This window comes from Stegodyphus dumicola, chromosome 6 (assembly GCF_044657685.1).
Source record: "Stegodyphus dumicola isolate Sdum_Otavi_A_Nest chromosome 6, ASM4465768v1".
NCBI lineage: Eukaryota > Metazoa > Arthropoda > Arachnida > Araneae > Eresidae > Stegodyphus > Stegodyphus dumicola.
The window spans coordinates 37,719,312-37,731,714 of record NC_140773.1 but is presented as its reverse complement, the minus strand read 5'-3'; the positions used below and the strand labels follow the sequence as shown (position 1 = coordinate 37,731,714).

General features: G+C 35.6%; 1 protein-coding gene across 3 annotated transcripts in view; it reads right to left on the bottom strand.

The window, feature by feature from the left end:
- The window catches only part of LOC118187137 (uncharacterized), a 385,201-nt gene that overhangs the window by 167,003 nt on the left and 205,795 nt on the right, over positions 1–12,403 (bottom strand). The window lies entirely within an intron of this gene.

Genomic DNA, 12,403 nt, shown 5'->3' with positions numbered 1-12,403 from the left:
TCAGACGCCAGGGTAGAATATTTAGATATTTTTCAAGCAGGAAGCGGAAAAAATATGCAATGCCCTTGCCGGAATCTGGACCTCTCGAATACGTGCCGATTGCGCTACCGTTAAACCACGAAGGCATGCTGGAAAATACCATATACTGTAAACCACTTTCACTGATAAAAATAAAAAATTTTTGTTTCAGGTACCATATAAAAGAACAATGATCTTAAGTAGAAAACTATAAGCACTTTCGTAAAAAAAAAAAAAAAAAAATTGAATTTTGTGTTTCTATGTTGATGTTTTTATTTTGACGTTCAAGATATAATTTAGAAATTCGCATTAAAAAATTGTTTGCATTTCTATCTTAACCATTATTTACGAATGTAAGAATTTAACCAATAATACGTATATATATATATATATATATATATATATATATATATGTTAGCGGCAAAGTTCGAAATCCGGCCTATAGAATTCCTAGGCATTGTATGTAATGACTAAAACTAACCCGCAATATATGAAACCATTCGTATTTCACATACTTCCTAAGCATTCGATAGAATGCCAAATGAGAAACCGGCAAAGTGTGAACTACATCTCGTATTTGATAATTCGTATGTAAATACAGAGGAGTAGCTAGGAAAAGTAATATAAAGCATCCATGGGAAAAGGTGAAACTAATCACATTATACAAGAAAAAGAGACTGTTTCACGAAACATGGATGAGATTATAGTCGATAGTGGATTAAACCAACATAATGAAGACATGTTTACCGAAGAGATTTCCATTTCTGATACCTTTTGTGTGTGTTTAAAGGAAATGAGTGATGCACTTGCAAGCAAAAACTGTCGACAAAGCGTTCATACCTTCTGTGGCCATGCTAGTGAAGATGATGAAATGGATATTTTGTGCACTTGAAATTCTATTGAAGGTAAAATAAATTCCATAATCAATCTGGGAAGACAAGGCAAACAAAAAATGAAAATTAATTCGAAAAAAAAATTCCCAGTGCTACTTTGAGAACTATTGTGCGAGTTCCTATTCGTCGAGAGGCCCACCAGAGGCCGAGCGGTAAAAACGCTGAACACTGGTAGTTCGGTCTGAGGTCCGAATCCCGCGAACGGGCTGGCTGCATGGGCGTTTTCGTGGTTTTCCCCATGTGTAACGAGTATACGAGCCAGTTTCCCTTGGAAAGTCCTCCACGAAAGACATCCCTCCCTTTAGGCAGATAGCCCTCGTGCGCTTTGCCATAACTGAATAATCCAAATCCAAAATCCTATTCGTCGAGAAGGGCGAGGTGATCCGCGCAATAAATTGGCAGTTGTAATTGAGTGTGACAAAGGATGGTTTCTACCCACTTTGAACTTCTGAATGAATTTTAAAACAAACAAGTATATGCGAGATAAAAATTCACTTCCTGTCCTTTCTTAGAATTGGAGATCTTATTGACCACCAAATTCCTTCTCCGGTCATTTGAAATTGCTCAGTCCAGTAGAACCGGCTAAGGATTCGTCAAATATATGTGTAAAACAAAGTGCCAAAATATGAAATATAATTCAAAATGTCACTCAAGCCTACCATGTTGCAACACGTAGGTTAATTTAATTTCTAATTTTTAATATGAAAATGTCGTTTTTTAAGGAAAACAGCATTCTATCCAATGCCCAGGCATTGGATAGAATGCTGTCCTTTCATACTTTGACGGTAAGGTAACATACACATTACATACTTTTATAAATAATATATATACAACCATGTGAAAATTCCGTTTTCTTCTTTTACTAGCTTGTGCATGGAAATCATTTTAAAAATTAACTATTTATTAAAAGGCATCCTTATGAAAATTTAAACCAGAATCAAACATATTTATGCTGCTGGCCATTAAAATTGCAATGCCAGGAAGGAATGATCTGACGAATCCAAAATCATATGAAAGAAAGAAGGAGTTGAAATATGCAAATGATTAGTATTACAGCGCTTTTAGACGACGCAGGAGGGAGAAACAACATCTGAATCACTGCATAAAAGAAAGATTGTATAGTGGATTTCTCATTTGAAAAGGGCTTTGTAAGGTTAGAGTTTGCCCAAAACATCGTGTCATGCCTTGTCTAAGAAGAGGAAATGCTTAATAGCAAGTTTGAAATCGATAGTGGCAGGATCGTTGCCTATCGAAAGTGTAGATTATCAATCCGTGATATCGCCGGTCGCACTGGTAGACATCCAACCACTGCCATGCGGATATGGAATCAATGGATTGTTGAGGGTCATACTGAACGGCATGCAGGATCTCAACGCCATCCCACAAATAACGCCAGAGACGACAGTTATATTGTGAGGTCAGCCTGCAAAACCGCACGATTACATCATGGGCTATTAGTCAGGAAATGGGTATGTTTGCAGCACGCTCAGTAAGTTGCGTCGCTGTTTGCAGCGGCGTGGACTATCATCAGGGTGACCATTACTTTGGCTTCCGTTGACAATCCAGCATAGATCCCAGCTCTATCGTATGGTGCGACTCTGGTGCACCAAACGATAGAGCTGGGTACAATATGGCACAATGTCGCTTTTTCAAACGAATGCCGGTTCTGCGTGCAGTATTCTGATGGCCGTATACGTGTCTGGAGTGTTCGAGGTCACCGCACGTTGCCTGCTTGCATTCGATATCGGCGTAAGAGCCTTACACCTGGTGTGATGGTTTGGAAAGCCATTGGGTACATCACACGCACATTTCTAGTTCGGATCGACGGTAATTAAAAGGCAAGATGGGCGCATATCTGACATCTTATGTTCAGTGGTGCCCTATCCTCGAAGCCCCCAAACGCCATGTTCCAACAAGATAATGCAAGACCACATGTTGCACGTCGTATTCTGACCTTCTTCGATACACAGGATATTCGATTGCTGCCTTGGCCTGCACTGCCTCCATATCTGTCACCCATTGAAAACTCTTGGTCATGGGTTGCTGAGAGACTGGTCCTTCACCCTTCTTCAGCTAATACGATCAATGAAGTGGGGCATAGACTTAAAGCAGCATGGAATTGTTGCCCATTTCTGCCTCCCAAGCTCAATTAGATTCCATGTATAAGGGGGTAAGGGTCTTATAGCTGCACTACAGCGTCATCTGTTTCTACTAACTTCGCGCCCAAAATAAAACCACCAAAATGTTCACAAATTTAATCATTTTTGTCTTCATGTCATACTGGTTACGTGTAATAAATATCTTTATTGTATTCGCTTTCCTTCATGGTACTGCAATTTTAACTGACAGCAATGTATTTTTAGGCTTATCTTATATCGCAAATGTTCTTAAAAAATTATTTCTGAATCTTTTAAATTGATTTAAATATTATTTTTCTTAAATATATATTGATCTACTTTATCATTTTACATCATATGAATCAAGCAAATTAATCGAGAAAAACCCCCTAAAATAAATTAATTAAAAATTAAAACAAATCTGATTAAATAAATTAAAATAAAACTTAGTTTCATACTGACAGAAAACGCAAGCGATCTGAATAAATGAAATTTCAGATCTTTGGAGTAAAAAAATTGGAGTTCTATAATATTATCAGATCTCTTGTTGAAACTCACTATTTAACAAATGTAGGCTTAGCACGGAGTTAGAGAATAATTAAACTAGATGCGCTTTATAATTTATTATAAATCATGGATATGCCCATGACGGTGAAAGATATTCGTAACGTAATTGTAGTAAAATTTTCGAGGTGAATGAAGAATCTTTCAGTGTTATCAAAAATACGTCAAAAGCAATCGAAATAGAAATTTGAGCACGTAACTGAATAATTCTAGGAATAAGCACCAAGAATGAGTACACCCAAAAAAAAAAAAAAAAAAAAAAAAAAAAAAAAAAAAAAAAAAGTAGCTGCAAAATTAATCCTACAAAGATATATTCTTTGATTGTATATAGCCTCTTATTTATTGAAGCAAAATGCAGTTGGCAACAAATAAATGACCATTCAAGAAAAGAATACGAAGAGGAGTTTCTTTTATTTTCATAATACCATCATCGTGATTGGAAAACCATGAAACGAAGAACTTACACATGGCAGAATTATTTTTGTCTGGCTCCAAGCGCCATTAGCCTAATGATCACATTTTCATGCTTTCAGTAAGATAACGTGCGACAGCTCTTGAAAGAAAAGGACAAATCTAGAAAACTTTTCTCTTGCGATAAATTAATTTTAGTAATTTAGACAGTTCAGGCAATAAATATTCATTGTTTAAAAACTTATATAAAAGAAAAATGTAACCGATTTTGCAAATACCATGCATTTTATTTGATCACGTTATACATAGTTATGATGATTCAAATAAGCGTTAAAGTTTAAGAATACATTTCATTTGGCATTCATATTTCAGCACAAATGCGAATCTTAAAGAATTATTAAGACATAAGCGAAAGAGAAGCAGTGAACATAAAAATTTGAAGTTAGAAAAAAAGAGTCAGAATGATGTAATTTTTTTAAAAACTCTATATAGTCATAGGGATGTCAAATTGCTGATCCTTTTCGAATGTCGCCTTGTTCGGCATGGCTTTTATTTTAAAACAGGAGCATCAAGGTTATTTACCTCCCCCCCGATTTGACTCGTAACCATGGGAAAAACAGCTTAGCGTAAATGTAGCGTCGTGTAATTTTTTCCCCTCTATTTCGCTTCCGATTAGCGTGTTATGCATCATGAAAAATGTGAGACTGAAGACTGACTTTAATTATAGCCTCAAATGACTTGGATAACTTTAATACTATGCAATGATGACGACACGAGTTATGATTTCAAATAGAGGGAGTAAAGGCTGCAATGTCCTTGAAGTGCCTATTTTAAAGTAACAGATTGTAGTAAGGCTGCGAGATTTCTGACGGAGGAGAAGATATTTCCAAATGCGTAGCATCTTTTTGGCATAAGGACACTTAAAATGCAATTGAGTTAAAAAAATCCTTTTAGAGTCATCATGGTGCAACAGGAAGAGATTTAAAAGATCCTTAGATCTGTCCTGTGGAACGTCTTCATCAAAATTCGATAAAACTTGCGATATTTGTACTATCACAAATATGGTGTGAAAGGCCTTTACAAATGACGGGAGAAACCCCTTCTATCTTGGTCATGATGAATTCGTGGCCTGATCAAAACTATGTTCCGATCAAGGACATTATTCAATACAGCAGAATTTTATTTACATTTACATAATTACATTACAAATATTTATATAAATTCCCGTATTTAACTACGCGTTTTTGTTAAACCTAAATAAAATTGATACTAGCGTGTATGATATTTATTTCTCTGGAAAATAAATAAATAAAATTAATATTTGCAGTACACTAGAAAAAACATTTATTTTTAGAAAGCTCTTAAGTCAGGATTTAAGTCTCAGTATTTTGAACTCGGTTCTATTTCAAATCGTTTAGCCCCAAATTACCGAATTCCAAAACTCTAATTCCGAAAGCGTGCTGAAACAAAGGAAAATGAAAGTATACTCACATGACTACGTTGTACGGACTTGTTTTTACTTTATTTTGCTGACTGCAAGATTTCTTACATTTCGAGAAAAATCATTGGCAATTTTGTCAGTGTCTGTCAGAATTAAAATTTTTTCTTTGTCAGTGCACAGTTTATTTGTTTATTATTTTATAAATGCTACTGATGCCCGTTACTACTTTGTTCCCATCTTTGAATATTCTGCTTGACGCACTTTTTATTTGTGATCTTCCATTTTTAATCCATATATTGATTAGAATAATAAATTAAGTAATAATTACGCAAAAAAATAAGGGCAAGAACCTTCTTCAGAGAAAGCTGGCATTACATAAAAGCAAAATGTACAGTTTTGAATTCCTCCAATAATGTAAAAATGTTAGCATTAGTATTTCCGACAAGATGCCCTGCGTAAACACCACTGAACACCGGTAGTTCAATTTGGGTTCAGATCCATGCAATTGGATTAGCGGGAGTTTTCATGGTTTTACCTAAATGAAACATATATATAAGAGAGCTTCCTTTAACTAGATTTCTCCTAAAGACAATCATATTCTTAAAGCACACGAAGGCAGATAGCCTTTGTGTGCTATAATTTAAATAATCTGATCAAATTAAAACTTTGCTGTATTAATAACCTTTTGCTGCGTGTTACCGAAAATTCCTAAAAGTACTTAACAGTTAAGAGCATTTTGAAAATGTTATATGTCTTACCTCTGATTTTATGATAAGAACAGTAAATCGTTTTTCACTCAGTTTGGTAGAGAATACAGACGCGTTTGAACCAGCGATTATTTTTATTTATTATGTGTTCCGCCATTAGGAACTACACGGAAAGGGAGGGATACCCAGTGCGGGACATTTTAAGGGAAACTGACTCGTATCCACGTTACACATGAAGAAAAACACGATAACGCCCATGCAGCCAGCAGGAAACATGTATCGAAAATGGTGTTCTATTAACGTGAAGAACGCAAGAATTTTCAGCGAACATTTTCTATGTAGTGATTATGAAGATGATATAAAAAATCTCTTGCTTGAATTGCCGCAAATGAAACTGTTAATTTTGAATTCTTTTGAGGTAGATTACAAAAAAGATGTCAGGAATAATAAATCAGAAATGAATGATTTTAAAATAGAATTCACAAATGACGGTGCAAATATTCCTGAATGCTTCAGTTGCAAAAATAAAAAAGAATAAATTTATAATTTGCAAAGCTAGCTGAGCATTGTAGGTAATTTATGATCGTATAAAACCTCAAATTAATTTCGCATAAAAAAGTGCTTCCACCTTAGCCCCTCTTCTGAAATTAAGTAATTCTCTTTTGATACTGCGAGCAATGTTGTTTTGTCAAATCTAAGACAACGATCTTGTATTTATTTTTATGTAGTGCATGTGTACAGATGTGAGTATAAGTTAGACAATTATTTTATGAACATCTGCTATTATATCAAATCGGAAAGAAAATGTCAATGTAACATTTAGTATTAGGTCAAAACAGCAATTTTAGTTCAGATTAAATTTAAGCAAAACTCTCGATTTGAAAGGCAATCATACACATGTCCTCTTCTTTAGCTGCAGAAAAAAATGGCATATACTATATTCAAAACTACGCCAATCTAAAGTTGCTTCTTTTTTTAACATTATTCTAACATCGTCGTTTCTAAATTACAGCTAATTTTTAACGCAAAGATTTTAAAGGTTATTTTTTAAAATTTGAAACGTTAATCTCTTAGCTGCGAATTGCGGCTTTGCAGTCAGTGCCAATATGATGCGTCATCACTCCTCACTTCCTGTTTCAGGGAGAAAAGCTCAATGAGCTAGCTGTTCTCTTCTAAGTCATGCTTTGAGCAAGTCTTTTTTTTTTTTTTTTTTTCGGGAGGGAGGGAGGTTGCTTTTAGAACTGCTTTTTGAACAACGACTGGTAGAAGAAAACGTATAGTTTTACCAGTAGAAGAAAAGTTTGATGCTAATAGCTTAGATCGTGATGAAATGATTAAAAGGTGGTTGGTGGTTTAGGAGTTGGGGAAATGATAGTTGGCCTTGATGACAATCTACCATTCTGAGAAGTTAAAAAAAAATATTTAGCTGGACTACGATGGCCCAAGAATGATACAAACTCAAGAAACAGATGATGAAGGATTAATGGCTATTTTAAATCAGCTACAAGTTAGTGTAACGTGCAAATGAAAACAAAAGGGCAAGTTGCTTCTGTAATATACTTCAGTGGTAGTTTTATCATCCACGGAAAAAAAATAGGAACTTGAGGTCTAGTTTCATTTTAAACTATGTTTTTACAATAAAGTTTAACTAAAATACTAAATTGGTAACAGCGATCCCACGAAGGTACTGAACTCTGTTGTACACCATGTCAGAAAATAGGAATAGATTATAATGAGCTCTTGTGGTTAGATTATGGTCCCAAAGTAAAGCTTTGGCAACATCAGTTGTAGATTGGTAAATTATAAGGATTATATGCTCCTTAAAAGTGAAATTGCAACACCAAGAAAGAATGCCTGTAGCGTCATGCAAATTGCAGGATCGAGAGTTGTGAGAAAGATGTGCAAATAATTAAAAAAACAGACACATAAAATTAATATAAACCAATTTATTCAGTACCTAATGTGCCCACCTTGGGCAGTGATACAGGCCGCAATCCGGCGAGGCATGTTATCAATGAGTTCGTTGATGGTTGCCTGAGGCAGCCTTTGCCAAATCGAATCCACTGATGCAAGCAGTCCATCCAGGTTTTGCGGCCGTGTTCCTTGGTTAATGTCACGTTCAGTGACATCCCACAGGTGTGCGATGGTATTCATATCTGAAGAGGCTGCGGCCAGGGTAGGATGTCAAAATCTGATCAGGCTGTTAAGAGTATGATGTCTTGATGAAATACCGTGTTGGGCTTACCCTGGAACTAGGGCAGAACAACAGGCTCCACAAGTTGCGCGACGTAGCGGTCCGCTGTTAAACTGCCGTTAATATATACCAGGGGCGTCTTGTGATCAAACATCATGCCACTCCAAACCATAACGCCCGGTGCAAGACCGGTGTGGCTCTGAGAAATGGGCTGTTTCGTAGCGTTCTCCAGGTCGCCCACCGTATTCGTCTACGGCCGTCATTTCTCCACAGACTTAAATGAGGTTCATCCGTGAACAAAACCCAATGCCATTCGATGGTCCACGCCCTATGACGCTGACACTACACCTGGCATCTAGTCTTTTGTTTAGTAGTCAATGGTACCTCTGTGACTGGTACCCTTGAATGTTAGTGTGCTTCATGCAATCTATTGCGTATAGTTTGGGTGGATACAGATCCACTTACTCCTGGAAACAACCGGTTTCGGATGTCACGGGACATGGAGAAAGTTGTTGACGCCGAATACGCTGGTCTGTGCGCTCTGACGTGCACCTGTGCGCACCGTTTCCCCTTCGACGAGCATGTACACCTTCCTGAATCCATCGTGTGACACAACGTTGGATGGTATTCACTTTGTGCTGTTGTGCGCAATGACAAACCGAGTTTACGGAGTTCGATAATACGGTCACCGTTCCCAGGTCATTAACTGATGGTATTGAGCCGACTGAGTTCGGCGACGTCTCAGAGGAATTTTCTATGCTTATTCTAAAATCTCCAACGCTTCGTAAACCCTTAGATGCTGTTTATGAGAAGTGCAAGTGATTGAACTTTATAGCCCGCATGTGCATACTACGTGACCCAATGGTTGTGCAACTTTTATCATTTGCATACCAGCCTCACAACTCTCGATCCTGCAATTTGCATGACGCTACGCGCATTCTTTCTTGGAGTTGGAATTTCGTTTTTGAGGAGTGTATATGATGACCAACGGTATAGTAATGGTGCCCTATGTGCTAGTAATCACACCTGAGTGTCCATCTTTTCTGCAAAAGTATCCTAGATTCATGCCCAAGTTGAAATCCTAAAATTGTCAATAAAGGATCTTTCTTAAATCATTTATGTTTTTAGTCCAAAGGGGCAATTTATCCTGAAGGACTGTTATTTTCATTTTGGCATTTTGCGTTGGTTCACTATAAATATCCAATTCACTTTCCAAATTGTTGCCACCAAGTATTATCTCCCTATATTATATTTAAAGAAATTAAATAATGAAGAATCTGCATAAATGTATATATATGTTCCTCGCATTGTCATAAAACAACGGTACCTAGAGCCATCCAATTTTGAATAAAGTACGTTTCCACCCGAATGTGGGCAACTGGAAGTCCAAATTTGGAATTTGGAATTTGTTTTATTATCTATTTCATAGTTTGTAAAACTTTAAAGCGAGCAATAGCAATACTCAAAGGAAAAAAAAACATTATCTCCAATGCGCGGAACTGTGCATCGGAAATTCTAAAGATATGCTCATTTTAAAATCATTTTGCGATTTTGCTGAACTGAATTTTATGGTTTACGTGCGAAGAGCATTATATTTATTAAATAAAGGTAACACACCAAAACGTTAAAAAAACGCCGTTTTGGACGTAATATAAAATCTGAAACCATTCAGATTTTCTTTTTTTTTCAATTCGAAAACTAAATGTTTAAAATAAATCAACAACAATAGCACTTGAGTAAATGGCATTATTATCTGAATGAAAGAAGTAAACATTTGCTTGTGTTTTATTGGAGATACTACTAAAAATACATGAAGAATAACAGCTCGTAACTTGCTAAGGTAAGAAGAAAGGAATTATATATCGGAATCCAGTTATAAGTGTCTTCGATTATGTTGCGAAAATTTCTCGAATAGAAGTATTCGTCTGCAAATTTTCCACTCAAGGAATTCTTTTCATATGTCTCCTATTTCATAAAATAAATAGTTATTCTTTCCACAAATTTATAGATAAATCATATACAAATTCTCTTTCATATATTATTTTCAAGTGCAGGAAAATGATTTAGTATTACAATGTAATCTAGTATAAACAAAATTTCTTATTACATAAAGGATACATTTTTCAGTTTATTTTCCTTTTCTTTCGTCTCCTAGAATTTTCTGTTCAAGATAATCCTTAGAATAACTGTAGGTAGTTTTACGGCACCCAATTTAATGTTTTACTAGTTTTAATAACAAATGTGATGAGTTTTACGGAGTTACGTAGTAGAAGTAACTAAATAGTGCTAGTTGCGCTATAGAAAAGAGATTGACTAAATGAGAACATTTTGTAACATTTATTCTGATTGAAGTTAAGATCTAAAATCAGAAGCTGATGATGGAATTCTAAATGAATACTGAGTACTTGCGATAATATTTCATTTAAAAGATTTGAAAATTTCACTACCAGTTTTGAAGAAAATTTATTTTGAGAATATTCATTTTCTGGAAGAGACTGAGAATCCTGATATTAAACCTATAGAAGAAATTTTTTCTTCACTGTAGACAAGCTGCTGAATCTCATCGAGGCTGAACTCAAGATATTTGAGAACAGGTAGGCACCTTCTAAACAGCACGCCACTTTTGCTTATTTTTATGTCAGTTTGGAAATGGAAAATCCTGGAGAACGGGGCCAAGCGTATACTACTTCTTTTGTGTTATGAGAAAACTTTTGCAGTATATTTTAAAGAACCTCTCAATGCGCAAAGACACTTACATTTACAAACATCCAAGCCATTTTTAGTTTCGATCCCGAGTCGAACGATATGGCAGCTAATTACAAACATCTAAGCCATTTTTAGGCTATTTACAAAGCCATCAAAACCATCGAAACACGTCAGAAATACCATCGAAAGCTTCTTTGCTGTCGCAATTAAGAGCTCTACTCTTAATTGCTCATGGATAATCAATTGTGTAGTATTGTAAAATTATAGGTTTATTAGATCATTCGCTTCCTTTCATTTAGCCATCACAACTCTGTTTCTTTGATCGGTAGTTTATCGTTTATACTGTCTATGCTTTTCCAATTTTGATTTATAATTTGAAATCTAAGCCATTATAAGTTATTTACAAACATCTAAGCCATTTTTAGGATTTGATCCCGAGTCGAACGATATGGCAGCTAAAAACGCTAACCGTCATGCCGATCAGGGTGGCACACAAGCAAGTAACGTAAATGACTTTGTCTGATATAAGACGTCTGTAAAATCCATTCTTGAAAAAAGAAAATCCAGTTACTTCGGGAATGTGTGATCATATCATCTGCTACTTGAAAAAACGACGTGGGTCTTCAAGAATTTTCATCTTGCTGTTACTGTTTAGTTCTGTATTTTGATGCCACGAATTACCCCTCATGGATGTTGTGGACGTTTTCCCGGTGTTATGCGTTTTGCAAACAAGAATCCAACTGCTTTATGAAAATTTACTATCCGACTACTGTTTAAGAGTGTTAAATTATGTGAAATAAATAATGTTACCAAATTTTGTTTGACCAGAGCCCTTGCCTGGGTAGCCATGGAAACGACTCCTGTAAGGAAACATTGTTTTCTCCGAATTAAAGACTTGTTTAGCTCGAAAAATGTTGTATTTTTAATGACTAACCTTGCCAATTAAATTAATTTTAACAGAATCAACTACACTTTAGGCGTGATACACTTTAGACTAACATGTTATCTATGTTAGCCTAAAGTGCATCAGGCAAGACCCGAGGGATAAGTTGTACACCCGCCAGAAAAATGTTTATTTACAGTTACTTATGATTTTTCCAAAGTGCTTACGGCACTTCGATATGGATTCACACGTTGCTATTATTTACGTTTGGATTCACTTACAACAACTGTTTGCAGCATAAAAAATGTCTCACAATAATTGTTACTAATCCAGGTTTACACTAGCGTCTAATTCTGAATTCTAAGCAATAAACATGTAAACAGGTAATATATAACACATTTATATGTTAAAGTGGATCTCACTTGCTGTTCATATAGATTATCATTCATGATTACAAAGATTATTCAGA